A 27,967-nucleotide genomic window follows, 5' to 3' on the forward strand; every position below is an offset into this window, starting at 1 on the left:
GAGAGAGAGAGAGAGAGATGGGGGGACGGAGGCCGGACAGAAAGAGGAGGGTACTGTTTATGGAGGTAAAGGTTTGGGTAGAGACGGTGGGGAGGGACGGAGAGCGGATTGAGGGGGTCGGGGTGAGGGAGAGGGAGATGTGTTCAGCGGTGGGGGGAGTCACTCCGGGACCGACCGGGACATCCTGCGGGCCCGGGAAGGGTCTGGTTATTCCTCGTATCAAAACACACGGACACCGGGAACAACAGCCGGCCACTCGGCCCCTCTATCACGTCCTGTCATTCAATCAGACCCGGGCCCCCAAAGCCGCTCCCGTCCCCACTTTGCCCGGACCATTGGCCCCGCTTGCAGGGCAACAGTCTGCCGGTGTTTGCCCCCCAATGTGGTGAATCGCCACCACCGTGGGCTCAGACATTTCCACAGATGAGCCCCTCCTGTCCCCACCGGGACAAACATCCTGTCCGCCCCCTCTCTCACCGTCTTCATCCTCTCCCTCCCCGGGGAACCGGCATCAAATCTACGGGCCGAGCGGTCTCCTCCTACCTCTCAGCGACACATCAGACTCCGGCCGCAGGAGACGCTTCACAAACGCCCCAACTTCCCTCGGAGGGAAATGGAAATAAATCAGAAAGCGGACATTTACTTTGACGGTTGTCCCGCCGTGACGGAAAGTTCGGGAGACAGAGTCAGCGGGGTAACGCCCTTTCGGGTCGTCCGCCTCCTCTATTGGTTGGAAGCAGTGATTGACATTGCTTCGTACCAATGGGAATACCACAGCGCCTGACTCCTCTGTTGACAGCGGTGGGGGAGGGGCTGGTCACGTGATCAGTAGCCCAGCCGTTAAACCGACCAAGCTCGAGCTCACCAGCGCGCGGGGCACAAAAGGCCCCGGATGATCGGTTGAGGTGAGAAGGGGTCTCCGGGTTGGGGGGTCTCACCGGGCGGCGTTTTCAACACCGACTTCGGGTAGTTGCTGTGACTCCGGACTCCGTGACCCGCAATCCCGGGACAGTCCTGCTCTCTTCCCTCTCTCTCAGCCCCACCATCCGTACACGGGCCCCGGGGAGCTTCCGGCTGATGAGGGAATGGGAACCGATGGGTCTCTCAGACAGAGCTGAGCTCCAGCTGTCTAAATGCAAGGATCGGGAACTCGGAGAAAGGGAACAAAATCTTTTACATCAGCTGTTGTGAAAATCACCTTTGTTCTGCCTCCAGTCACAAACAAGAGAAAATCTGCAGATGCTGGAAATCCGAGCAACACACACAAATTGCTGGAGGAACTCAGCATTAGTACTCTTTTCCATAGATGCTGCCTGGCCTGCTGAGTTCCCCCAGCATTTTGTGTCTGTTGCTTGTTCCACCCCCTCTTGTTCTGGACTTTTCTACCCGTGAGAACATGTTTTGTCCCACTCTCTCTGGGTACATAATGATATCAAACACCTTTGTCCTGGGCAACAAGTAGCTTTCACATCACAAATGTGCCAGACTCCAATGAGACAGACTACTGCCCTTCCCTTCATATTCATTGGCATTGCCATCACTGAGTTCACCACCGTCAGTCACCTGGGGGAGGGTTCAGGGGAAATATTTATGTACAATACAGAAACTGGTGTTACCTGTGTGTATTGTGGTGATGCAAAAGTTGCTAGAGAATTTGAAAGTGGTAAGAAGTGGAGTGATAGTTTGAATCTGACTTTTTAAAGCGTCATTTAGCAAGCAAATCAGATATGGACAGTGTGCAAAAGCTCTGGCAAGAAAATCCTTCATTACCTGTTACAGGCCTGCAACATAGGTTGTGTGAGAGTGCAGATGAACTTAAACAAACCCAGAGGAGATCAAAGTTCTTATAGACAGTGATTTGATAGCTGTTAAAATGAATGCCTCTCTATATAAAATTCACTGTGCACATGTGGGAAAATTGCATAATACAAGCTTTATGTGCACACTGGTCATTACAAATTTGAGGGGAGATTGGTGGGAAGGTGGGAAGACCTCCAGTGTCCCTGATGCCATGACGTACAAGATGTGCATCCAGCTGCAGCTTGTAACCCTGCAGTTTAAGGAGTTGGAACTTGAAATGGATGAATTCTGGATCATCCAGGAGTTGGAGGGGGTGATAGATATGACATGAAGAGAGGTGAGTTACACCCAAGGTGCAGGACACAGGAAACTGGGTGAGAGTCAGGAAGGGGAATGAGGTTAAATAGCCATCGCAGAGTACTCTTGTGTCCATCCCACACAACAACAGGTGGACCCACTTTAGAAACTGTTGAGATTACCTGGCAGAGAAAAATCAAAGGGGTGATGGGGGATTTGTTAGTGAGGGGAACAGAACAAGAGGGGACTAATATCCCAGTGGTAAGGCTTGCTAGTGCTAGTGTGGGGAGAGGGGGGGTGTGGTTAAAATAAGTTGTAGGGGGAATGGGAGCCAGAATGACAGAACAGATAGTGGGGAGGGTGAATTGAATGGAATTGACTTTATTACATACGTCCTTCATATACATGAGGAGTAGAAATCTTTACATCTCCATCTAAATGTTAAAAGTGCAGTTCACAGTAATTTATAACAGATAGTTTATACATAGGTCAGTCAATATAACATAGTTTACAATTGTATCAGCATGAATTAATCAGTCTAATGGCCTGGTAGAAGATGATGTCCCAGAGCCTGTTGGTCCCTTTGCTGTGGTACCGTTTCCTGGATGGTAGCAGCAGGAACAGTTTGTGGTTGTGGTGAATTGGGTCCCCAATATCCTTTGGGCCCTTTTCACACACCTGTCTCTGTAAATGTCCTGAATAGTGGGAAGTTCACATCTACAGATGTGCTGGGCTGTCCGCACCACTCTCTGCAGGTTCCTGCGATTAAGGGAAGTACAGTTTCCATACCAGGCAGTGATGCAGCCAGTCAGGATGCTCTCAATTGTGTCCCTGTAGAAAGACCTTCGGATTTTGGGCCCCATCCCCAACTACTTCAACCATCTGAGGTGAAAGAGGTGCTGCTGTGCTCTTTTCACAACACAGCCGGTGTGTACAGACCATGTACATGAAAGATGGCAAATGGAGTTTAATGCTGGTGAGTGTGAGATGCTACATTTTGGTAGGACTAATCAAAATAGGACATACATGGTAAATGGTAGGGCATTGAAGAATGCTGTAGAACAGAGGGATCTAGGAATAATGGTGCATCATTCCCTGAAGGTGGAATCTCATGTGGATAGGGTGGTGAAGAAAGCTTTTGGTATGCTGGCCTTCATAAATCAGAGCATTGAGTATAGGAGCTGGGATGTAATGTTAAAATTGTACAAGACATTGGTAAGGCCAAATTTGGAGTATTGTGTTCAGTTCTGGTCACCGAGTTACAGGAAAGATGTCAACAAAATAGAGAGAATACAGAGATTTACTAGAATGTTACCTGGGTTTCAGCACCTCAGTTACAGAGAAAGGTTGAACAAGTTGGGTCTTTATTTTTTTGGAGCGTAGAAGGTTGAGGGGGGTCTTGACAGTGGAATTTAAAATTATGAGGGGGATAGATAGAGTTGACGTGTATAGGCTTTTTCCATTGAGAGTAGGTGAGATTCAAACAAGAGGACATGAGTTGAGTGTTAGGGGGCAGAAGTTTAGGGGTAACATGAGGGGAACTTCTTTACTCAGAGAGTAGTAACTGTGTAGAATGAGCTTCCAGTAGAAGTGGTAGAGGCAGGCTCGATATTGTCATTTAAAGTAAAATGGAGGGTTATGGGCTGAGTGCAGGTTGGTGGGACTAGGTGAGAGTAAGCATTCAGCATGGACTAGAAGGGCCAAGATGTCCTGTTTCCATGCTGTAATTGTTATATGGTTATATGTGAGATCCTTGGTGATGTTTATGCTGAGGAACTTAAAGCTGTTCACCTTCTTAACCCCAGATCCATTCATGTCAATAGGGGTTAGCCTGTCTCCATTCCTCCTGTCGTCCACAATCGGCTCCTTTACTTTTGTGACAGAGAGGGAGAGTTTGTTTTCTTGACACCAGTCAGATGTTGTTCAGACCTCAGACAGAGTCAGCAATCAAATAGTTGAGCATGGTGCGATGAATGTGCTGAGCTGTGTATATCACAATGCAAGAAGCATTGTAGGAAAGCCAGATGAGCTCAGGACAGGGAATTATGATATTGTAGCCATTATTGGGACTTGTTTGCACCCAACGGTCTGATGAATTTAGAGGAATAAATTTGTTGAGAGATTGCACCATGCCACGATACAAAGGCTGTTCCAGTAAGTGATTTTAACTTTCCATATATTGACTGGGACTCCCATACTGTAAAAGGACTAGATGGGGTAGAGTTTGTCAAATGTGCCCTTAATCAGTACGTAGAATTCTTGACGTAGAAGTGTGCAATAAGCTGTTAGGAAATGATCCAGGGCTGGTGACAGAAATTAGTGATCATAATGCATGAGATTCAAAGTAAATATGGAAAAAGAGAGATCTGCACCACGGGTTGAGATTCTAAATTGGAGAAAGGTCAATTTTGATGGTATGAGAAAGGGTCTGACAAGTGTGGTTTGGGACAGGCTGCTTTCTGGCAAAGGAGTACTTGGTAAGTAGGAGGCCTTCAGAAGTGAAATTTTGAGGATGTAGAGTTTGTATATGCCTGCCAAAATAAAATTTGAAAAGTTACAGGTGCAGGGAACCTTGCTTTTCATTAGATATTGAGGCCCGGGATATTTTGTTCCTCTAAATGCCTCAGACTGTTGGGTGCTACCAAAACCCATTAATGACTACAATATCATGATTCCACACCCTGAGCTCATTTGACTCTTTTTTAGTTGTCTGCTGTTGGTTTCTGAAAGTTTCCCAATAGTTTTTGGGTAAGTTATTGGAACATTTGTGCAGGAACCGGATATATACTGTAAGTATTTGGTTAGGTGTGGACTGATAAAGGATAGACAGCATGGCTTTGTGCACGGTAGGTCATGTCTAACCAATCTTATAGAGTCTCTCGAGGAAGTTATCAGGAAAGTGGATAAAGGCAAGGCAGTGGATGTTGTCTACATGGACTTTAGCAAGGCACTTAACAAAGTCTCATATGGGAGTTTGGTCAAGAAGGTTCAGTCACTCAGCATTCAAGATGAGATAGTAAATTGGATGAGACACTGACTTTGGGAGAAGCCAGAGTGTGGTAGCACATGGTTGCCTCTCTGACTAGAAGCCTGTGACTCGTGGTGTGTCATAGGGATCAGTGCTGGATCTGTTGTTGTTTGTCATTTATATCAGTAATCTGGATGATAGTGTGGTTAACTGGATCAGCAAATTTGTGAATGACACCAAGATTGGTGGTGTAGTGGACAGTGAGAAAGACTATCATGACTTGCAGTGCGATCTGGACCAGCTGGGAAAATGGTTTGAGAAGCGGAAAATTGAATTTAATGCAGACAAGTGCGAGTTGTTGCACTTTGGTATGACCTACCAGGGCAGGTTTTTCACAGTGACTGGTCGGGCACAGAGGAGTGTTGTAGAAGAAAGGGACCTGGGAGTACAAGTCCTTACTTCACTGAAAGTGGTGTCACAGTAAGATAGAGACGGAGAGCAGGATTTCCGCCCATTGGCCTTTGTGAACCAAAGTACTGACAACAATAGATGGATGTTATGTTGACTTGTATAAGACATTGGTGAGGCCTAATTTGAAGTATTGTGTGCAGTTTTGGTCACCTACTTACAGGAAAGATGTAAAAGATGTTGAAAGAGTTGTGAGAAAATTCACAAGGATGTTACCAGGTCTGGAGGACTTGGGTTATAAGGAAAGATTGAACAGGTCAGGAATTTATTCCTTGGAATGTGGAAGACTGAGGGGAGATTTGTTTGTGATAGAGGGGCGTAGACAGGGTAAAAGCAAGCTGACTTTCTCCACTGGGATTGGGTGGGACTACAACTAGAGGACATGGGTTAAGGGTGAAAGGTGAAACGTTAAGGGGAACATGAGGGGAAACTTCTTCACACAGACGGTCATCCGGGTGTGGAATGAGCAGCCAGCACAAGTGGTGCATGCGAGCTCAATTTCAACATTTAAGAGGTTTGCACAGGTACCTGGATGGTAGGGGTATGGGAGTGGGCAGTTTAAATAGTTCAGAACAACCCAGATGGCCCAAAGGGCCTGTTTCTGTGCTGTAATTTTCTGTGACTGTGACAAGAACCTGAAATAATACAAAAATTCACTCTAAGTCCTTTTCATAGCTGTGCGGACCAACCATTCATCTCAGCAGGATTTTTTTATATGGCGTTAAAACTGTGGCACTTCAAGTTAATAATACATAAAAGAAAATCCTCGCTGCATGTCAAGAAAGACAATTTGCGTGAGACTGTTTCAGTTACTGTGGGGCCAGGCACCCATGCTGCTCAGCAGGAACAGGGAATAATAACAATGGAGAGAGTCAAACTGAGCCAAGTCACAGATTGGAGATGGCAGAAATGCCCCATTCTGATAGAGACAGGAAGAGCATCAGGGAATTGATGGTCACTCCAGATACCAGCACTGTGACCAGTCAGAAGATGATTTCTCTGTCCATCTTGGGTCGAATCTCACTGTAACAGTGTGATACCAGATCAAACCTTGGCAACTCAAGTAATCTCATCTGAAATGTTGTCCTACACCCACTGATGGATTTTGATGATCTTTTTACAGGTTAAAAATAAGAAGGAATTTTTCTCCAGGAATTGCAAACACAGCACGCCAGTTTTGCTGTCTCTGTCTAGATATTTAAGAAGTAGAGCAAGGGATTCAATCGACCATCCTTCCTGGTCAGACTGTTGGGAGGGATTCACTCGGTCATCTGACTGACTGGCACACCCGTCATTTTACACAGTGGGAATGGATTCAATCGGTCATCTCAACTGAAGGTACATCAGCAAGTTCACACTGGACAAGGCCATTCATCTGTTCTGTGTGTGAGAAGGGACTCAGTCGGTCTTCCCACCTGTGGACACACCAGTCAGTTCACACTGGGCAGAGGCTGGTCATCTGCTGAAATTCTGGGAAAGGATTCACTTAGTTATCTGACCTAATGGCTCACCAGTGAGTTCACACCATGGAGAAGCCGTTCACCTGCTCAGACTCTGGGAAGGGATTCAGTTGGTCATCTAACCTAATGGCTCACCAGCGAGTTCACACTGGGCAGAAGCCGTTCACCTGCTCAGACTGTGGGAGGAGATTCACTGAGTCATCCACCCTACAGAGACACCAGCGAGTTCACACTGGGGAGAAGCCATTCACCTGCTCAGACTGTGGGAAGAGATTCACTGAGTCATCCCACTTACGGGTACATCAGCGTGTTCACACTGGGGAGAAGCCTTTCACCTGCTCAGAATGTGGGAAGAGATTCACTCAGTTATCCCACCTACAGAGTCATCAGCGAGTTCACACCAGGGAGAAGTCGTTCAACTGCTCAGTCTGTGGGAAGGGATTCACTCACTCATCCAGCCTACAGAGACATCAGCAAGTTCACACTGGGGAGAAGCCGTTCACCTGCTTAGAATGTGGGAAGGGATTCACTCAGTCATCCCACCTACAGAGTCATCAGCGTGTTCACACTGGGGAGAAGCCGTTCACCTGCTCAGTCTGTGGGAAAAGATTCACTGAGTCATCCCAACTACGGAGACATCAACGAGTTCACACTGGGAAGAAGCCATTCACCTGCTCAGTCTGTGGGAAGAGATTCACTCAGTTATCCCACCTAAAGAGTCATCAGCGAGTTCACACTGGGGAGAAGCCATTCACATGCTTAGAATGTGAGAAGCGATTCACTCACTCATCCACCCTACAGAGACATCAGCGAGTTCACACTGGGGAGAAGCCATTCACCTGCTCAGTCTGTGGGAAGAGATTCACTCAGTTGTCCCAACTACAGAGTCATCAGCGAGTTTACGCTGGGGAGAAGCCGTTCACCTGCTTAGAATGTGGGAAAGGATTCACTCAGTCATTCAAACTACTGGCACACCAGTCAGTTCACAGTGGGGAGTGGCCATTCACCTGCTCAGAATGTGGGAAAGGATTCACTCGGTCATCCGAACTACTGGCACACCAGTCAGTTCACAATGGGGAGTTACTGTTGTTCTGAATCACAAGGTTTCGTTTGCTGTGGACTGTCATTTTAAGAGCGAGAGAGAGAGATTAAGAAAGTGAATCAGTCTGACTTTCAGCTTGTTCACATCACTCACAACTTGTTTAATTTTAACTGAGGACACAGACACTCAGATTCAGATGGAGACAAAGGCGGAAAAGTGGAAGGATCGAAACCAGGGAACTAGTGGCCAAGGGTCATTGTTTCGAACTTTCCTATGCCGACAAGGGTGGGTTAATTATCAACTCAGCATACATCGAACGTGTGGTTGTCACCTCGTTTGATCAATAGGAGTGGATCTGATTTGGGGTATCCTGTGGAGACCACTTATGTGTTAACCCTTGCCTGGGTGTGGTGTGGAAATTCACTTGAAGACGATACCCCTTGTGACAAGTCACTTTCGGTGATAATTCGTATGTGGATGTGAAACGACAATGGATAAAATCTACAGCTACTGTTCTCTTGTTTTACCACTGTGGAACCTGTGGAATTTGACATAGTTGCCTTCTCTCAACATTTACCCTGGACTACAAATATCTCTCTCTCATCACCTATTCTGTGGATGAACTGAACTTTCATAATTCACCATCTCAAGACTAAGCCTTGTTTCCCCTGAGCTCAATAGTTTGGGAGTTATATTTACACACACATATACGCATAGCACTGTTAACTTTTGCTTATCTTGCTTAAGTTACGATATTATAAGTAGATACTATTAAAGATAGTGGATTTAACATCAAAACCAGACTCCAGTTGTAGTTTGTTGCTGCTGGTTCATTTCTAAAGTGTTACAGGGACAAAATTGGGACCTGCATCCGATATAGGAAAAGATTTGGAGGCGTATTGATTAATTATCAATTTCATTGGGGAAATCCCTTTTGATTTATTTGTGTGTGGAAAATCAGCAGCAATGGATGTTGATAGATTTCTGGAAGCATCAACCTCTGAGGCAGTAAAGGACACCAGAAGGATTGAGTTGTTGAGTATTGCTAAAAGGTTAAAACTTGCTAAGGTGAAATTGACAATGAGAAGGACACAGATGCAGAAGATCATAACTGAGCATTATGTATCTTAGAGTGTGTTTAAAGTGCAGAAGTTGGAGGTGTTTCCTGAAAGTAACCGAGTCAGCTTGAGCTCCAGTACAAGTTAGAAAAATTAAAGATGGAGGCTGTGGAAAGGCAGAGTCAGTTTGAGGCTAGAGAGGCAGGAAAACAGAGAGAACAGGCAGAAGAACAGAGAGGAAGCAGAAAGACAGTGGATGTTCAAGTTGGAAAAGATAGAAAGATTGTAGCAAAGCTGTCTCACGTTAGACTCTGGTGATAAGTTTGAGGCCAGTTGAGAAGTTAAATTGGTACCTCCATTTGACAAGGCAGGGGTTGATAAATACTTCCAGCAATTTGAGACAGTTGCTCAGAGTTTAAAGTGGCCAAAAGAGGGTTGGCCTATTCTCTTACAAAGTGTAATTAAGGGGAAGGCTCAGCAAGCCTATTCTGCTTTGACAGTTGATGAAGCAGCTGATTATGACACAGTGAAACAGGCTGTGCTCAAAGCTTACGAGTTGGTCCCAGAAGCATACAGGCAAAAGTTTAGAAATTTGAGGAAATCTCTGAACCAAACTTATATGGAATTTGCTGATGAGAAGTTTGTGTGTTTTGACCGCTGGTGCACATATAAAAATGTAAATGATGATTTTAACAGCTTGAAAGAGCTGGTTTTCATTGAAGAATTCAAAATGTGCATCCCTGATGACATAAAGATGTATTTAGGTGAAAAGGATGCTGCCACTTTGCAGGAGTCTGCTAGATTACCAGATGTGTTTGCTTTAACTCATAAGGTTAAGTGTACCCAGAATAAGACCTTTCAAAAGAGTAGCAGGGATAACCAGGGTAAATCAGAAATTAAAGCTGGGACTAGTGACAAGAGTAAGGATGAAGGGAAGCAGTTGAAGGAGAAATATTCTGGTCTTTCTTGTTACTATTGTAAAAAAGCTGGTCATATGATGGCTAATTGTTCTGTCCTGAAGAAGGAAAAGGAGACAGTCCCAAATGCCTGTGATCAGTATGTTGAAGCACCTATAAACCCACAGGGTTCTGAACATTCTGTTGAGGCTCAGTTAAGGACTGAGAGGTCTGACTGAGTTAAGAAGGGATTTGATCATTTTATGTCAGATGGGTTTGTATTAGTAATGGAAGGGTCAACCCCGGTACCAGTGAAAATTCTTCGAGATACTGGGGCTTCTCAGTCACTTCCATGAGACAGCGTTCTAAAGTTTGGTGAAGAGACGAACAGTGATGAGGTAAATCTTATTAAAGGCATTGGGGGCAGCATTGTTTCTGTTCCATTGCACAAGGTAACTTTACAGTCAGGGTTTGTTTCGGGACCTGTTAAGATCAGACTATGCTCCAGTTTACAGGTGGAAGATGTTACTTTGCTGTTAGGGAATGACCTGGTGGATGGTAAGGTTGTTCCTGCAGTGCAGTTGACAACTAAACCAACCACTGATGACCCACAGATGGATTTTAACATTTATCCTTCCTGTGCAGTAACTCGAAGTATGGCTAAAAAGTCTGCCAATGCAGACGGTTCTGTGCAGCATGATTCTGATACCCATGATAGCTAAAATCAGGTTGACCAGGATTCAGGTTATGATGACTTGTAAGGGACCTTTCAGCCTTCATTGTTTCAACAGGATTCAGGTAGTAAAGTCTGATGAGGAAGATTTATCCCTGTCTAGGAAGGAGTTTATAGCAGAACAGAACCGAGACCCTGAGATTGAAGCTTTATAAGAAACATCTTTCTCAGATGATGAGATTAAGAAAGTGGCAGTAGGGTATTATCTCAAGGATGGAGTGTTAATGAGGAAGTGGAGGCCACCTGCTATACCTGCGAGTGAGGAATGGGCAATTGTTCACCAAGTTGTAGTTCCTAAAGTTTAATGGACTGAAATTTTAACTTTGGCCCACACTATGCCCTTAGGTGGCCATTATGGAGTGAATAAAACTGTAAACAGGATTATGAAAGAATTTTACTGGCCTAATTTGAAGAAAGATGTTGTGACCTTTTGCAGAACCTGTCACACTTATCAAGCCTAATCAGGTCAGCCCAGTGGCCCCACTCCAGCCTCTACCTGCATTCGGTGAACCCTTTTCCAAAGTTATAGTGGACTGTGTTAGCCCATTGCCAAAGACTAAAGCTGTCCATCAGTATTTGCTAACTATTATGTGTACTGCATCCAGATTCCCAGAGGCAATACCTCTCAGAAATATTAAACCTAAAACTGTGGCGAAGGCTCTTAACAAGTTTTTTTTTTACTTTATTTGGTTTGCCTAAAGAAATCCAATGTGATCAAGGAAGTAATTTTACATCTGGATTATTCCAGCAGGTAGTTTATGAACTGGGAGCAAAACAAATTACATCGTCTGCGTACCATCCGGAATCACAAGGGGCTTTAGAAAGATTTCATTCTACCCTCAAAACAATGAGTGAAACATATTGTGTTGAAAATGGAAACGACTGGAATGAAGGAATACATTTGCTTTTGTTCACTGTAAAGGCTGATTTATACTTGTGCTTTCGGGATACGCCATATCCTACACCGTAGGCCCAATTTAATTTTTGCATAGCCCTACGCCATAGCAAGCATGCATAAGTTGTGTCTGCATTGCTCTGCACTTCACCAACAAAACGCATGTTGGTGGTGGGGTTTCTCTGACACTGTTGAGCTTCTTCGTGAGAGACATGGACGAGGAAATGCATTTCCAATATTTTCCCATGTCGGCAGGTAGATTTGACGATTTGGTTCATTGTCTCCAACCATTTATTTCGCATCAGTGTACAGACATGGCGGAGTAAAGCAACCAGAAATGCGATGCTACCAAGCGGACCAATCACAGTTGTTGTGGTCTGCGTCACTGCGACGCGTGAGTTACTTTTTAGAGGAGGTTCACGTCACCCTACGGCGTTGGGTATGGCGTAGGGTACGTGGTGCCTATGGCGTACACTTGACGCACAAGTATAAATCAGGCTTAAGAGAGTTGGTACAAGAGTCACTGGGCTTTAGTCCATTTGAACTTGTATTTGGTCATGGAGTGAGGGGACCTTTGACCTTGTTAAAGGAACAGTGGATTGATGGGGATGTACATGTTAACTTGTTAGACTATGTTTTGAAGTTCAAAAATAAACTATACCAAGCCTGTCGTCTAGCGAGACAAAACTTAAAAGATTTCTCAAAACAAAATGAAGTGTTGGTTTGATAAGTGGACGAACACAAAAGAAAATACAAGGTGGGGGATAATGTGCTTGCCTTATCTCCAATGTTGACGATTCTACTTCAAGTGAAATTCAATGGACTGTATGAATTAGTCTCTCAAATTAATGATGTGATTTATGTTATTAAAACACACAATCAACGTAAACTAACATAGGTGGTACACATCAATATGATAAAGCCTTATTCTGACAAGCAGGCACCATCGGTGAGTGTTGCCAAACATATAAATCTGACAACCCTGAGAATGAAACAATTGACTCGTCTGTAACTTTACACAAGCCAAACATGGTCTCAGTTAGGCTAATGAACTCGGTTGTTCTCGAAAACATTGACAACAAGTTGGCTCATCTGCAGCCAAAGCAACAATATCAGCTGAAGGAATTAATTCTGAAGTTTAAAGATTTATTTCCCAATGTTCCCAAGTAAACCACGGTCGCAGTACATGACGTAGATATTGGTCAAGCCAAACCGATTAAACAACGCCCATATCGCATGAACGTAGAAAAGTGTGAATTGGCTGAGCAGGAAATTGAATATATGCTGAAAATGGTATTATTAGGCCTTCAACATCAGATTGGGGCTCACCCTGCGTTATTGTGCCCAAACTTGATGGTAGTGTTAGATTTTGCACTAATTATAGGAAGGTAAATGCAGTAACAAAAACAGATGCCTATCCTATCCCTAGGGTGGATGATTGCATCGATAAGGTTGGAAAAGGTAGTTTCTTACAAAGATTGATCTGTTGAAAGGATATTGGTGTGTTCCATTGACGGGGTGAGGTAGAGAAATTTCTGCATTTGTGACACCTTCTGGGTTGTATGAATACAATGTTTTGCCATTTGGAATGAAATATGCTCCAGGAACATTCCGGAGAATGATTGATCCTGTAATTCAAGAGTTAGGACACACAGATGCCTATATTGATGACTTAGTCACAGGGAGTGACACTTGGGAAGAGCATATCTCTGTAGTAGAAAAGCTGTTTGACAGGCTTTCCAGGGCCAACCTTACAGTTGACTTAGCTAAGAGTGAATTTGGCCATACCACCGTGATCTGTCTTGGCTGTGTTGTAGGTCAAGGCAAGTTGGCTCCTGTGCAGGCAAAATCCAGGCAATTTCTGAAGTTCCTATTCCGACTGTGTGACGAAGGCCCGTCACTGATTACAGATGTCACATGGCACACTCGGTAAAACACCCAAAGGGTCATCCACACACATTATTACCCTCTGTTATTGTGGTGAGTGCACACGTCACAATAAATCAACAGTCACAATTTTACACTCATCGCCAGCTGTAATAGGTATGAAAAAAAGAAACACACTATGTCACAGTTTTATTATCTCAGGTGAATTTATTCATATTCATCTTTCCAGTAAGTGTTTTGCTGAAGTGTCATGATAATCTGACGTCTCTCTCCTCCACAGTCACTGGGTCTGAAACAGAGCTGCTGCATAGAGCTGTCTTATATAGAGGCAGCAGCAACCTGCACAGGTGTGCCGATGGTGGAGGATACCATCTTTACCTGGGACAAGGGTTATGTTACCTAATTACTCATCTTGTGGTAAAGTTTTGGGGTTTATACAACTTATTTAACCGGGAAATGGTGAATCCTGTGATGAAGTCTATGTGTTTATTGTGAGAACTGGTGGTAGAGTTTTAGATTGTGTGAAATGGAAGATAATTGAGTTAATTAGCTTTTGGTTAGTCTAGGGGGATTGGCTTAGCAGTTGTAAGCCTCAGGTTACCAAGGCTTTGGGTCGTTTTTTTTTCTGTTTAGTCTGAGGGTGGCTGTTAACCAGACAAGTGACAATTGCAAGCTGTGTATGTATGTGTGTGTGTGTATATATAAATATATATATATATATATATATATATATGTATTTTTAAAAAAAAAATTCTTGTTTTCATGTGGACATCCAAGTTTTTGTTTTTCCACTCTTTTTGTAAATAAAAGCACCTCAATCTATTTTTGCCACTCAAGCCATCTTGTTATTTTTCTTAGACAGTTGACCCACAGTTTTTGTGACAGACTGGTAAGAAGGCTCTTGGAAGGTTTCTGGGAATGGTTGGATATTATCGTAAGTTGTGTAAGAACTTTGCTGATATCGCTCTTCCTCTGACTAATCTCCTGAAGAAGGGTGAAAAGTTTGTTTAGACCGAGCCTTGTCAGGAAGCATTTGATCAATTGAAAGTTGTTATTTGGGATTAGGCCAATCGATGTAGTGTTGTCAGCAAATTTAATTAACAGATTGGAGCTGTGGGTGACGACACAAGTTATGGGTGCACAGAGAGTAAAGGAGGGGGCCAAGGAGACAACCCTGTGGGGCATGTGTGCTGAGGGTCAGAGAGACAGAGGTGAGGGAGCCCACTCTTACCACCTGCCAGCCATCTGACAGGAAGTCCAGGATCCAGCTGCACAAGGCAGGGTGAAGGCCGAGGTCTCTGAGCTTCTTGTCGATACTTCACGCCTTCGTATGGCTAAAGCTCTGCCCATGACTGCAAGGAACTGCAGAGAACTTTGGTCTCATCTGGAAACATCATAGAAACAAGCCTCTCCTCTATGGACTCTTCCTACACTTCCCCTGCCTCGGGAAAGCAGGCCGTGTACTCAAAGATGCCCACAACTTTGGACATTATTGCTGCAAACCCAATCTCCCATCGGGGAAGAGATACAAAATCCTTAAAGTGCGTACCACCAGGCTCATGGACAGCTTCCTGTCTGCGGTTGTCAGCCAAATTAATGGTCTCCAGTCCAATAAAATGGACTCAAACTCACAATGTAACTCGATGTGACCCTGCCCCATATGTCTATCTGCACTGCACTTTCTCTGCAGCCATAATGCTTTGTTACAGTTATTGTTTTGTCGTATATCAGCTCAATGTACTGTTGTAATGTATCGATCTGTGTGGATGGTACGTCAGGCAAGATTTTCACTGTAGCTCAGTACGTGATAAGAATAAGCAAATTCCCCATTTTAATTGTGTGGAAATATTAGACAGACTGAGCTTCTGCTTTGGAACCACAGAAGGAAACTTAACTGAACTGAGGAACACGAAGAAATAGAAAAGGCTTCAATCTCACATTACGATCTGCGGTAACTGGGATCAGGTGACTGGTGGTGGGTCTCCCAGACCAATTATCAGAATCAGGTTTAATAGCACCGGCAGATGTCATGTAATTTGTTGTCTCTGCGGCAGCAATAGAACCTAATTCATAACAATAGATTTTAACCATTGTGATTTAAAATAAGAACATACATATTAAATAGTTAAATTATATAAGTAGTACAAAATTAAAAAATGTAATAAACTATTTTAATTGTGTGGGACTATTTGACCGAATGGGTTATTGCTTTGGAAATTCTGGAGTGAAGCTTAGCAAAACTGTACTAAACTCTAACTTAACTTATGAAAAGCTCAGATAAATACAAAAGGCTAAATTCTCACATAAATGGGTCATACATCCAGAAACATTGGCTGCCCTTCAGCAGGTAAAAACAGTGGAATGAGGCCTAGTCCCAGGCCTCAGCCCAGTGGTTATGGGCAAAGGCCTGGGACGAGGTGAGAGTAAGCATTCGGCACGGACTAGAAGGGTCGAGATGGCCTGTTTCCATGCTGTAATTGTTATGTGGTTATATAGAAACATGCTGAAAATATTGCAGAAAAAATCATTGTCCACCCACAACGAGAGGACGTGACAGATCCGGATCTCACTGACTTGTCTGAATGGACGAAAGATGAAGCTACACAGACACTTAGAGCAGTGACCGGCAGATGCTGCAGATTTGTGGAAAAACGTGAACAGGAAATGGGATCACGTGACGGGTGGAGGGTCTCCCACCTGAACCGGTGACTCTGCTCCTTGCCCCTCACACGCTGCCCGACCCATCCGCTGCATTTCCCACATTATTCCATATTCACACAAGATACATTTTTACTTCTTCCTCCAGATCTTCCCTGTCCCTTTCCCTCCACCCCCAGGTCAGAGAGTCACAGGCTCGATTCCCATCCCGGTCCAACACACAATTCAGACCCAAAACGGTAATGTGCAGGTTTCATTTAAATCCATCCATGTGTATAAACAATAATTTCTATTCACATTTCTCCAGCCTCACTGGACAGGAACACTGAAACATCAGGTGAGAAACAGCAGGAGGTGGCCATTCAGCCCCTCTAACCATCAACAAGATGATGGCTGCTCTCCCATCTCAGCCACATGTTTCTGCACGATCCTCATTTCCTCGATCCCTTCGGTCTCCACACATCTGCCGGCCTCTGTTTTATGTGAGGATGATCACCAAGTCTTCACCGGCCTCTGTGGTGGGGATTTACAGACATTCACCACCCTCGGAGTGGAGACATTTCCCCTCATCTCAGTCCCGGACAGTCCACCCCCTTTTTCAGAGACTGGGATCCCTGGTTCAGCCGGTAATGATTTTGTGCATTTCAATGTGTTCACCTCTCAGTCCTCGATTCTCTAAATGAAAGGGTTATCACATTTGATCTTTCTTCATATGATGACCCCACCACTCCAGGGATCAGTCTGGTGAATCTTCATTGCACTCTCCATAACAAATACTCTCTAACCTCTTTGTTAATCCTCTATGGAATTAATTTCCATCTTCTGCAGCCCCGTGTTGCCCCAACCACTCACCTCCCACCCCGTCACTATTTCCACCTTCCCACCTCCCCCTCACCTGGATCCACCTCTCACTCCCCAGCTCTTGCCCCATCCCCACCCCTCACCTCTTTTCTCGGACTATTTCCCGTCCACTCTCAGTCCAGAGGGAGGGTCTCGGCCCGAAATGTTGACGGTCCATTTCCCTCCACAGATGCTGCCCGACCCACTGAGTTCCTCCGGCAGTTTGTTCTTTGGTCTGTGTGACCCGTGTTAGTGTGGGGAGCGGGATTTTACACCATATTCCCGGTACAGTCTCAACAAAACACAAATAATTGTCACTTTGCCCGGACCATTGGCCCCGCTTGCAGGGCAACAGTCTGCCGGTGTTTGCCCCCCAATGTGGTGAATCGCCACCACCGTGGGCTCAGACATTTCCACAGATGAGCCCCTCCTGTCCCCACCGGGACAAACATCCTGTCCGCCCCCTCTCTCACCGTCTTCATCCTCTCCCTCCCCGGGGAACCGGCATCAAACCGACGGGCCGAGCGGTCTCCTCCTACCTCTCAGCGACACATCAGACTCCGGCCGCAGGAGACGCTTCACAAACGCCCCAACTTCCCTCGGAGGGAAATGGAAATAAATCAGAAAGCGGACATTTACTTTGACGGTTGTCCCGCCGTGACGGAAAGTTCGGGAGACGGAGTCAGCGGGGGTAACGCCCTCTCGGCTGGTCCGCCTCCGCTATTGGTTGGAAGCAGTGATTGACATCGCCTCGCACCATTGGGAATAGCGCAGTGCGTGACTCTGTTGACAGCGGTGGGGAGGGGCTGGTCACGTGATCAGTAGCCCGGCCGTTAAACCGACCAAGCTCGAGCTCACCAGCGCGCGGGGCACAAAAGGCCCCGGATGATCGGTTGAGGTGAGAAGGGATCTCCGGGTTGGGGGTCTCACCGGGCGGCGTTTTCAACACCGACTTCGGGTAGTTGCTGTGACTCCGGACTCCGTGACCCGCAATCCCGGGACAGTCCTGCTCTCTTCCCTCTCTCTCAGCCCCACCATCCGTACACGGGCCCCGGGGAGCTTCCGGCTGATGAGGGAATGGGAACCGATGGGTCTCTCAGACAGAGCTGAGCTCCAGCTGTCTAAATGCAAGGATCGGGAACTCGGAGAAAGGGAACAAAATCTTTTACATCAGCTGTTGTGAAAATCACCTTTGTTCTGCCTCCAGTCACAAACCAGAGAAAATCTGCAGATGCTGGAAATCCGAGCAACACACACAAATTGCTGGAGGAACTCAGCATTAGTACTCTTTTCCATAGATGCTGCCTGGCCTGCTGAGTTCCCCCAGCATTTTGTGTCTGTTGCTTGTTCCACCCCCTCTTGTTCTGGACTTTCTACCCGTGAGAACATGTTTTGTCCCACTCTCTCTGGGTACATAATGATATCAAACACCTTTGCCCTGGGCAACAAGTAGCTTTCACATCACAAATGTGCCAGACTCCAATGAGACAGACTACTGCCCTTCCCTTCATATTCATTGGCATTGCCATCACTGAGTTCACCACCGTCAGTCACCTGGGGGAGGGTTCAGGGGAAATATTTATATACAATACAGAAACTGGTGTTACCTGTGTGTATTGTGGTGATGCAAAAGTTGCTGGAGAATTTGAAAGTGGGAAGAAGTGGAGTGATAGTTTGAAATCTGACTTTTTAAAGCGTCATTTAGCAAGCAAATCAGATATGGACAATGTGCAAAAGCTCTGGCGAGAAAATCCTTCATTACCCGTTACAGGCCTGCTACATAGGTTGTGTGAGAGTTCAGATGAACTCCATCAAACCCAGAGGAGATCAAAGTTCTTACTGACAGTGATTTGCTAGCAGTTAAAATGAATACCTCTCTATATAAAATTCACTGTGCACATGTTGTCACTGGTTAAAAGAATGAACAGTACAAGATTTACTTTACTTTGTACTTTATTGTCGCCAAACAATTGGTAGTAGAATGTATAATCATCACAGCGAAATTTGATTCTCCGCTTCATACTCCCTGGATTACAAATATTAAATATTATAAATATTAAAATTAGTTAAAATTAGTAAATATTAAAAATTTAAATTATAAATCATAAATAGAAGATAGAAGAATGGGAAGTAAGGTAGTGCAAAAAAACCGAGAGGCAGGTCCTTGCTCCAGATATTTGGAGAGTACAGCCCAGATCCGGGTCAGGATCCATTCAGCAGTCTTATCACAGTTGGAAAGAAGCTGTTCCCAAATCTGGCCGTACGAGTCTTCAAGCTCCTGAACCTTCTCCTGGAGGGAAGAGGGATGAAAAGTCTGTTGGCTGGGTGGGTTGCATCCTTGATTATCCTGGCAGCACTGCTCTGACAGCGTACGGTGTAAACTGAGTCCACGGACAGAAGATTGGTTTGTGTGATGCGCTGCGCCGTGTTCACGATCTTCTGCAGCTTCTTTCGGTCTAGGACAGGACAACTTCCATACCAGGTTGTGATGCACCCTAGAAGAATGCTTTCTACAGTGCATCTATAAAAATTAGTGAGGGTTTTGGAGGACAGGCCAAATTTCTTTAGTTTTCTCAGGAAGTAAAGGTGCTGGTGGGCCTTCTTGGCAGTGAACTCTGCCTGGTTGGACCAGGTCAGGTCATTTGTGATATTTACCCCGAGGAACTTAAAGCTCTATGTGCAGACCGGTCATTACAAATTAGAGGGGACATTGGTGGCGGAACCTCCACTGTCCCTTATGCCCTCACCTACAAGATGTGCGTCCAGCTGCAGCTTGTAACCCTGCACTTTATGGAGTTGGAACTTGAAATGGATCAATTCCAGATCATCCAGGCAGTGATGCAGCCAGTCAGGATGCTCTCAGTTGTGTTCCAGTAGAAAGTTCTTAGGATTTGGGACTCAATCCCAAGCTTCTTCAGCCGTCTGAGGTGAGCAAGGTACTGTTGTGCTTTTTTCACAACACAGCCGGTATGTACAGACCATGTGAGGTCCTCGCTGATGTTTATGCCAAGGATCTTAAAGCAGTTCACTGTCTCAACCCCAGATCCATTGATGTCAATCGGGATTAGCCTGTCTCCATTCCTCCTGTCGTTCACAATCAGCTCCTTTGTTTTTTTTAGATTAGATTGGATTCAACTTTATTGTCATTGTGCCAAGTACAGATACAAAGCCAATGAAATGTGGTTAGCATCTGACCAGAAATGCAAAGAATCGTGTTATTTACAAAATAACTGAATAAAAAAGTGCTACAGCACACAAATATAAAAGTACTGAGACAGTACAATATGGATGCAATACTGCTTAGCGCTGTGACGAGAGGTTCAGCAGGGTCACAGCCTCAGGGAAGAAGCTCTTCCTGTGCCTGTTGGTGTGGGAGCGGAGGCTCCTTTAGCACCTCCTTGATGGGAAGAGAGTTAAAAAGTCCATGGTTAGGGTGAGATGTATCCTTGATAATTCTTTTCGCTCTACCCAGGCAGCGTTTATGGTAGATGTTCTCAATGGTGGACAATGGGCTGTCGATAATCCGCTGGGTAGTCTTCACCACACACTGGAGTGCTTTGCGCTCTGATACAGGACAATTGCCATACCACACTGAGATGTAGTTGGTGAGTATGCTCTCAATGGTACAGCAGTAAAAGTCTGTCATATCCTGGGACAGAGGTGAGCTTTCTTGTTGTTCCGCAGGAAGTAAAGGTGCTGTTGTGCCTTCTTGATCAGGATGGAGGAGTTCAGGGACCAGATGAGATCCTCGGAAAAGTGGACACCAAGGAGTTTGAAGCTTGATACACGCTCCACTACAGTTCCGTTGATGTAGATGGGGACGTGAGTGTGGCTCCTGGCATGCCTGAAGTCCACAATGATCTCCTTGGTCTTCTGGGTGTTAAGGGCCAGATTGTTGTTGGCACACTACACAGCCAGGTGCTGGACCTCGTCCCTGTAGGCTGTCTCATCATCCCCTCTGATCTGGCCAACCACCATGGTGTCATCTGCGAACTTGATTATGGAGTTAGAACCATGTACAGGAATGCAGTCATAGGTGAAGAGGGAGTACAGAAGAGGGCTCAGCACACAGCCTTGAAGCACGCCGGTGTTCAGGGTGAGAGTGGAGGAGGAGAGGTTGTCTAACTTAACTGATTGGGGTCTGTTAGTCAGAAAGTCCAAGGTCCAATTGCAGAGTGATGAGCTGATACCAAGCTGGCGAAGTTTGGTGATCAGCTTGAAGGGGCTTACAGAATTGAATGCTGAACTAAAGTCAATGAACCTCATTCTGACATAAGAGTTGGGGCTGTCCAGGTGGGTCAGGGCAGAGTGAAGTGCCGTGGAGATGGCGTCCTCTGTTGACCTGTTGGTGTGAAAGGCAAATTGATGGGGGTGCAGGGTAGTGGGCAGACAGGATTTCAGATGTGACAGAACCAGTCTTTCAAAGCACTTTGCAATGATGGGGGTGAGTGCAACTGGGCGGAAATCATTCAGGCTCGTGGCAGTGGAATGCTTCGGCACTGGCACGATGGTGGCGATCTTGAAGCTTGTGGGGACAACACCCCGGGCCAGTGACAGATTAAAAATGTCCGTGAAGACCCCGGCCAACGGCCCTGCACAGACTCTGAGCACATGGTCAGGTATTCCATCCGGACCAGCTGCCTTCCGTACATTCACCCTGCTCAGGGTCCACAAACATCAGAGGTGGAAAGTGAGAGAGACAGTTCACCAGGTGGGAGATCCGCTTTGAGGGTGACCTCCTTGTTCCCTCGATCAAAGCGAGCGTAGAAGTAATTGAGCTCATCAGGGAGGGTAGCAGAGCTGGAAGGGGGCACAGTACTAGGAGGTTTGAAGTCTGTAATGACCTGTATGCTATGCCACATGGGCTGGGGGTCAGAGGAGTTGAAATGCTCCTCGATTCTCTGTTTGTAAATGTGTTTAGCCTGAGAGATTCCCCTCCTCAGGTTGGCCCTGGCTGAGCTGTAAGCCTCCTGGTCTCCAGACCTGAAGGCTGAATCTCTGGCTTTGAGTGGGAGGTGAACCTCTCTGTTCATCCATGGTTTCTGATTGGGGAAAACTTTTATTTGTTTTAGTGATGTCTCTCTATCTACACACTTGTTGATGTGCTCAAGGACAGAGTTGGTTTATAAATCAATGTTAATCTGAGAGTCTGTGGTGGCATGGGCAGCAAACATGCTCCAGTCTGTGTGCTGGAATTGGTGCTGAAGAGCAGAGTCAGCCCCCTCCAGCCAGATCTTAATAGTCTTCATTGTGGGTTTCACATGGTTAATGACCAGGCTATACTTGGGAAACAGAAACAGTGAAAGATGGTCAGATTGTCCCAGGTGGGGGAGGGTAGTGAGTTTGTAAGCATCAGCCACATTTGTGTAGACATTGTCTAAGGTTTTATTCCACGTGGTGGTGCATAATACATTTTGGTAAAATCTTGGAAGCACGGTACGTAGGTTACAATGATTAAAGTCCCCAGCGACAGTCAAAGCTCCATCTGGATGCAATGTCTGCAGCTTGCTAATAGCAGCACTGAGGTCTTTCATGGCTACTTTAGCATTAGCATCCAGTGGAACATAAACTGCGACAGCAATGATGCATGTTTTGTGACAATGAGGGGAGGTTGTTTTCTTGACACCAGTCAGATGTTGTTCAGACACCAGATACAGTCAGCAATCAAATGGTTGAGCCTGGAGCCTTCTCCTCCCCACCCTCCCGCCACCTTCTTTATTGGGTCTCTGCCCCTACCCTCTTCAGTCCTGACGAAGGGTTATGGCCGGAAACGTTAACTGATCATTTCCACGGATGCGGCCCGACCTGCTGAGTACCTCCAGCGTGTTGTGAATGGTGCGATGAATGTGCTGAGCTGTGTATATCACAATGCAAGAAGCATCGTAGGAAAGCCAGATGAGCTCAGGACAGGGAATTATGATATTGTAGCCATAATTAGGACTTGGTTGCACCCAACGTCTGAGGGATTTAGAGGAACAAATTTGTAGAGAGATCGCAGACCATGCCAAGAAACAAAGGTTGATTCAGTAAGTGATTTTAACTTTCCATATATTGACTGGGACTCCCATACTGTAAAAGGACTAGATGGGTTAGAGTTTGTCAAATGTGCCCTTAATCAGTAAGTAGAATTCCCGACGTAGAAGTGTGCAATAAGCTGTTAGGGAATGATCCAGGGCTGGTGACAGAATTTAGTGATCATCATGCCATGAGATTCAAAGTAAATATGGAAAAAGGAAGGTCTGGACCAGGGGTTGAGATTCTAAATTGGAGAAAGGTCAATTTTGATGGTATCAGAAAGGATCTGACAAGTGTGGTTTGGGACAGGCTGTTTTCTGGCAAAGGAGTACTTGGTAAGTGGGAGGCCTTCAGAAGTGAAATTTTGAAGGTATCTAGTTTGTACATGTCTGCCAAAATAAAAGTTGAAAGGTAACTGGTGCTGGGAACCTTGGTTTTCAAGCGATATTGAGGTCCCGAATATTTTGTCCCTCTGAATGCCTCAGACTGTTGGGTGCTACCAAGACTCATTAATGACTACAATATCATAATTCCACCCCAAGCTCATCCAACTTTTTTTTAGTCGTCTTCTGTGGGTTTCTAAAAGCTTCCCAATCGTCTTTGCTCTTTTGTTTACCCTCTCTTTGGCTCTTATGTTGGCTTTGGCTTCTCATTTCAGCCACGGTTGTGTCCTCCTGCCTTTCCAATGTTTCCACATCTTTCGGATGTATCGATCACTCAGCTCCCGAATTGCTCCCAGAAACTCCAGCCATTGCTGCTCCATTGTCACTCCTACCTTTTCCCTTCCAGACAAGTTTGGCCAGCTTCTCTGTCATAGAAACATGGAGAAGTTCAGTACACAAACAGGCTATTTGGTCCATCTGGTCAATGCTGAAAAATCATTCAAGCTGTCTAATGCAACTACCTGTACTGGGACCATCGTCCTCCAGACCCCTACCATCCAGGCTCCCATCCAAACTTCTTTTAAATGGTGAAACTGAGCTCATATTCACCACTTGTGCTGGCATCTCATTCTGCACTCTCACAACCATTTCAGTAAAGAGCTTTTCCAAATGTTCCTGTTTAATTATCAACTTCCCCACTTACCCCTGACCTCTGGTTGTAGTCTCACCCAACCTCGGTGGAAAAAGCTGCTTGCATTTGCCCTATCTATACCCTCATAATTTTGTATACTTCTAACAAATCCTCAAAGCAATGTATAATTTCTTTCTTTATGTTTAGAGCCTTTCTTAGATGTGTAAGATGATAAAGGGCATTGATCATGTAGATAGCCAGAGGTTTTTTCCCAGGGCTGAAATGGCTAACATGAGGGGGTATAGTTTTACAGTGCTTTGAATCAGATACCGAGGGGATGACAGGGGTAAGTTTTTTTACAGAGAGTGGTGGGTGCGTGGAATGCACTGCCGGCTACTTGTGTGAGTATTTCAGTTACTGTGGGGCCAGGAACCCATGCAGCTCAGTGGGAACAGGGAATAATACCAATGGGGAGAGTCAGACTGAGCCAGGTCACAGATTGGAGACGGCAGAAATGCCCCATTCTGATAGAGACAGGAAGAGCATCAGAGAATTTGCTGGTCACTCCAGATACCAGCTCTGTGCCCAGTTAGAAGATGATTTCTCTCTCCAACCTGGATTGAACCTCACTGTAACAGTGTGATGCCAGATCACACCTTGGCAACTCAAGTGATCTCATCTGAAATGTTGTCCGACACCCATTGATGGATTTTGTAAATCTTTTTACAGGTTAAAAATGACGAGGAATTTATCTACGGGAATCTTGAACACAACACACCAGTTTTGCTGTTCTTGTCCAGATATTTAAGAAGTAGAGCAAGCGAATCACTTGATCGTCCCGCCCGCTCAGACTGTGGGGAGGGATTCACTCAGTCATTTCAACTGAAGATATATCAGCAAGTTCACACCGGACAAGGCCATTCATTTGTTCTGTGGGTGAGAAGGCATTCAGTTGCTCATCCCACCTGTGGACACATCAGTCAGTTCATCCTGGGCAGAGGCTGGTCATCTGCTGAATTTGTGGGGGAGGATGCATTCAGTCATCTGACCTAATGGCTCACCAGCGAGTTCACACCAGGGAGCAGCCGTTCACCTGCTCAGACTGTGGGAAGGGATTCACTTGCTCAACCAAACTGAAGGTACATCACAGAGTTCACACTGGGGAGAGGCCGTTCACCTGCTCAGACTGCGGGAAGCGATTCAGCATATCATCTCACCTTCTGATTCACCAGGCAGTTCACACTGAAGTGAGGGATTTCATCTGCTCAGTCTGCGGGAAGAGATTCTCTCAGTCATCCAACCTACAGAGACACCAGCGAGTTCACACTGGGGAGAAGCCATTCACCTGCTCAGACTGTGGAAAGGGATTCACGCGGTCATCCCACCTGCAGAGTCACCAGCGAGTTCACACTGGGGAGGGGCTGTTCACCTGCTCAGACTGTGGGAAGGCATTCACTCAGGCATCTCACCTACGGAGACACCAGTCAGTTCACAATGGAGAGAGGCCATTCACCTGCTCAGTCTGTGGGAAGACATTCACTCAGTTATCCAACCTACAGACACACCAGCGAATTCACACTGGGGAGAAGCCGTTCACCTGCTCAGACTGTGGGAAGGGATTCACACAGTTAGCTAACCTACAAACACACCAGTCAGTTCACACTGGGAAGAGGCCGTTCACCTGCTCAGACTGTGGGAAGGGATTCACCACATCGTCTCACCTACTGAGTCACCAGTCAGTTCACACTGCAGTGAGGGATTTCACCTGCCTAGACTGTGGGAAGAGATTCTCTCAGTCATCCAACCTACAGACACACAAGCGAGTTCACACTGGGGAGAAGCCGTTCACCTGCTCAGACTGTGGAAAGGGATTCACTCGATCATACAGAGTCACCAGCGAGTTCACACTGGGGAGTGACTGTTCACCTGCTCAAACTGTGGGAAGGGATTCTCTGTCATCTGATCTTTTGGCACACCAGCGAGTTCACACTGGGGAGAGGCCATTCACTTGCTGTGAATGTGGGAAGGCATTCACACGATCATTTCATCCACTGAAACACCAGTGAGTTCACACTGGTTAAAGGCTGATCACCTGCTCACACTTTGGGAAGAGATTCTCTCAGCCATCTTCACCAAGGGTGCATCATTGAGTTCACACTGGGGGGAGGCCGTTCTTCTGCTGTGAATGTGGGAAGGGATTCACTCAGTCATCTAACCTTGTGACACACTAGCAAGTTCACACTGGGGAGAATGTTTCAATAAGCTGCCTGCTGGATATTTGTCCATTACCATTGCTGAATGCAATTTCAACAGTGACTGTCGGTGCTGAACTCTGCAATTATTGCTGCTGCTCACCACACCCAGTTCTGCACCCTGGTCACTGGGCATGGGAGGAGCTTATTCTGCTGCATATTCACCTTTAATGGGACTGGAGATTAATATTCTGGATCTGAGACAAATAAATCAGTTCTATTTTAAACGCTGTCTTCATTACTTAGTGAATTTATAACACACCTTGTACAGTAGAGAGTCAACTCAGGCTGGCTGGACACTGCCAGTGATTCTGTTCTACAACAGTCCTTTTAAATCCTCCCCTGTTGTTCCCCTTTTGCTCTCCCTGTGGGATGGGTTCCAATCACCACTCTGCGGGTGAAGAGGTTTCCCTTGAATTTTCTGCAGACTAAAGAAGTCGAGCTGATTGCAGTTCTGTCTGAGATGTTCTTCACCCCTGAAATCTCTGGGCTGAGTTAACCTCCTTATTCAGGGCTCATTTCCACATTATGGGTCATTTTTCCTGCTTCTAAAGGGTTGTTAGAAAACACCACTGTCCTCTGAAGACTGAAAGCAGGATGGGAAACCATTAGTTGGATGCTCAATGAAGCAGGGTCAGAAACCAGAGGCGGGTCTGCACAGGGCAGAGTTTGGGGCTCTGAACGATGGTCAGGGTAAGAATGTATGATGAGGAGAAGGGAATCAGCAACGGGGTGGGGCAACGAATGACAGAGTAGCAACATTTGGAAGCTGATTGACAGGGAAAATAATTCGGTTGACTGATGACACAAACAACGCCTGTGGTGAGGTGCTCCATTGATCGAGGAACATGTGTGTGTTGGGAATGGTTATATCTATTGAGGGAGTTGTTCCTGCTTGTTTATTCTGTAATATTATATCCAGATGTTTATATTTTAGATTATCCTATCTGTAATAATGTATTGATTATCATATAAATTGTGAGATTCTGTCCTGAACTGGATCAGGCTGGAACTTATGGTGCCTTAATGAAGTTATGGTGGTCATTCATGAGTTTGTATTTTAAAGCAAGATTTTGGTGAATGATATTTGCCACTTCATTGTGCCTTCATATGTAATCAGATTGAGTTAAACTGCTTTAGGATCCCGGAATGTGTTGGATTGTGTCTGGTTTCTCGGCATTTGCTGCATTTATTGCCTTGTTTGTTTGTATTGTATGTGTTTTTGATTTTGTTTCTCTTTTTGTGAACCCCCTTGTGCTGTATTTCTGCAAGGAACCCCTCTGTTTCTGGGAAGAGGTTTCCAACTCTAGTCAGGTGCTCGATGCTTCCCTGTCACCATCTCGTCTGCTCAGATCGTTGGGATGTCTCCCATGGAGGGTCATACTCTGGTTAATGTTTTCTTCCATAATGATGATTTATTTTTCTCAGTTTGCCTCTCATTTAAGTTTTCTGGTCTGTATTTCTTATCATGATTGCAGATACACACATGGAGTGCTGAATCCTGTTCAGTTTATATACTTAGAAGTTTTATCTGACAGTTGTGATTTTTTTTTTCATGTGTGTTATTCCTCTTCCTCCTTCTGTCCAAGGTTATTTTAATCTAAATGGGTTTGAGTGTAAATAGTCTTTTCTAAAGTTGTCATTTCAGTTCTTATTTATCTTTGTAAATTTTACTGATTGAAAT

The 27,967-nt window shown here is 45.5% G+C and overlaps 1 pseudogene; it reads left to right on the forward strand.

The window, feature by feature from the left end:
* The first annotated feature begins 821 nt into the window (after nucleotides 1–821).
* On the forward strand, nucleotides 822–27,967 carry LOC140192533 (uncharacterized; annotated as a pseudogene).

The sequence above is a fragment of the Mobula birostris genome, unplaced genomic scaffold (assembly GCF_030028105.1).
Source record: "Mobula birostris isolate sMobBir1 unplaced genomic scaffold, sMobBir1.hap1 scaffold_1597, whole genome shotgun sequence".
Lineage (NCBI taxonomy): Eukaryota > Metazoa > Chordata > Chondrichthyes > Myliobatiformes > Myliobatidae > Mobula > Mobula birostris.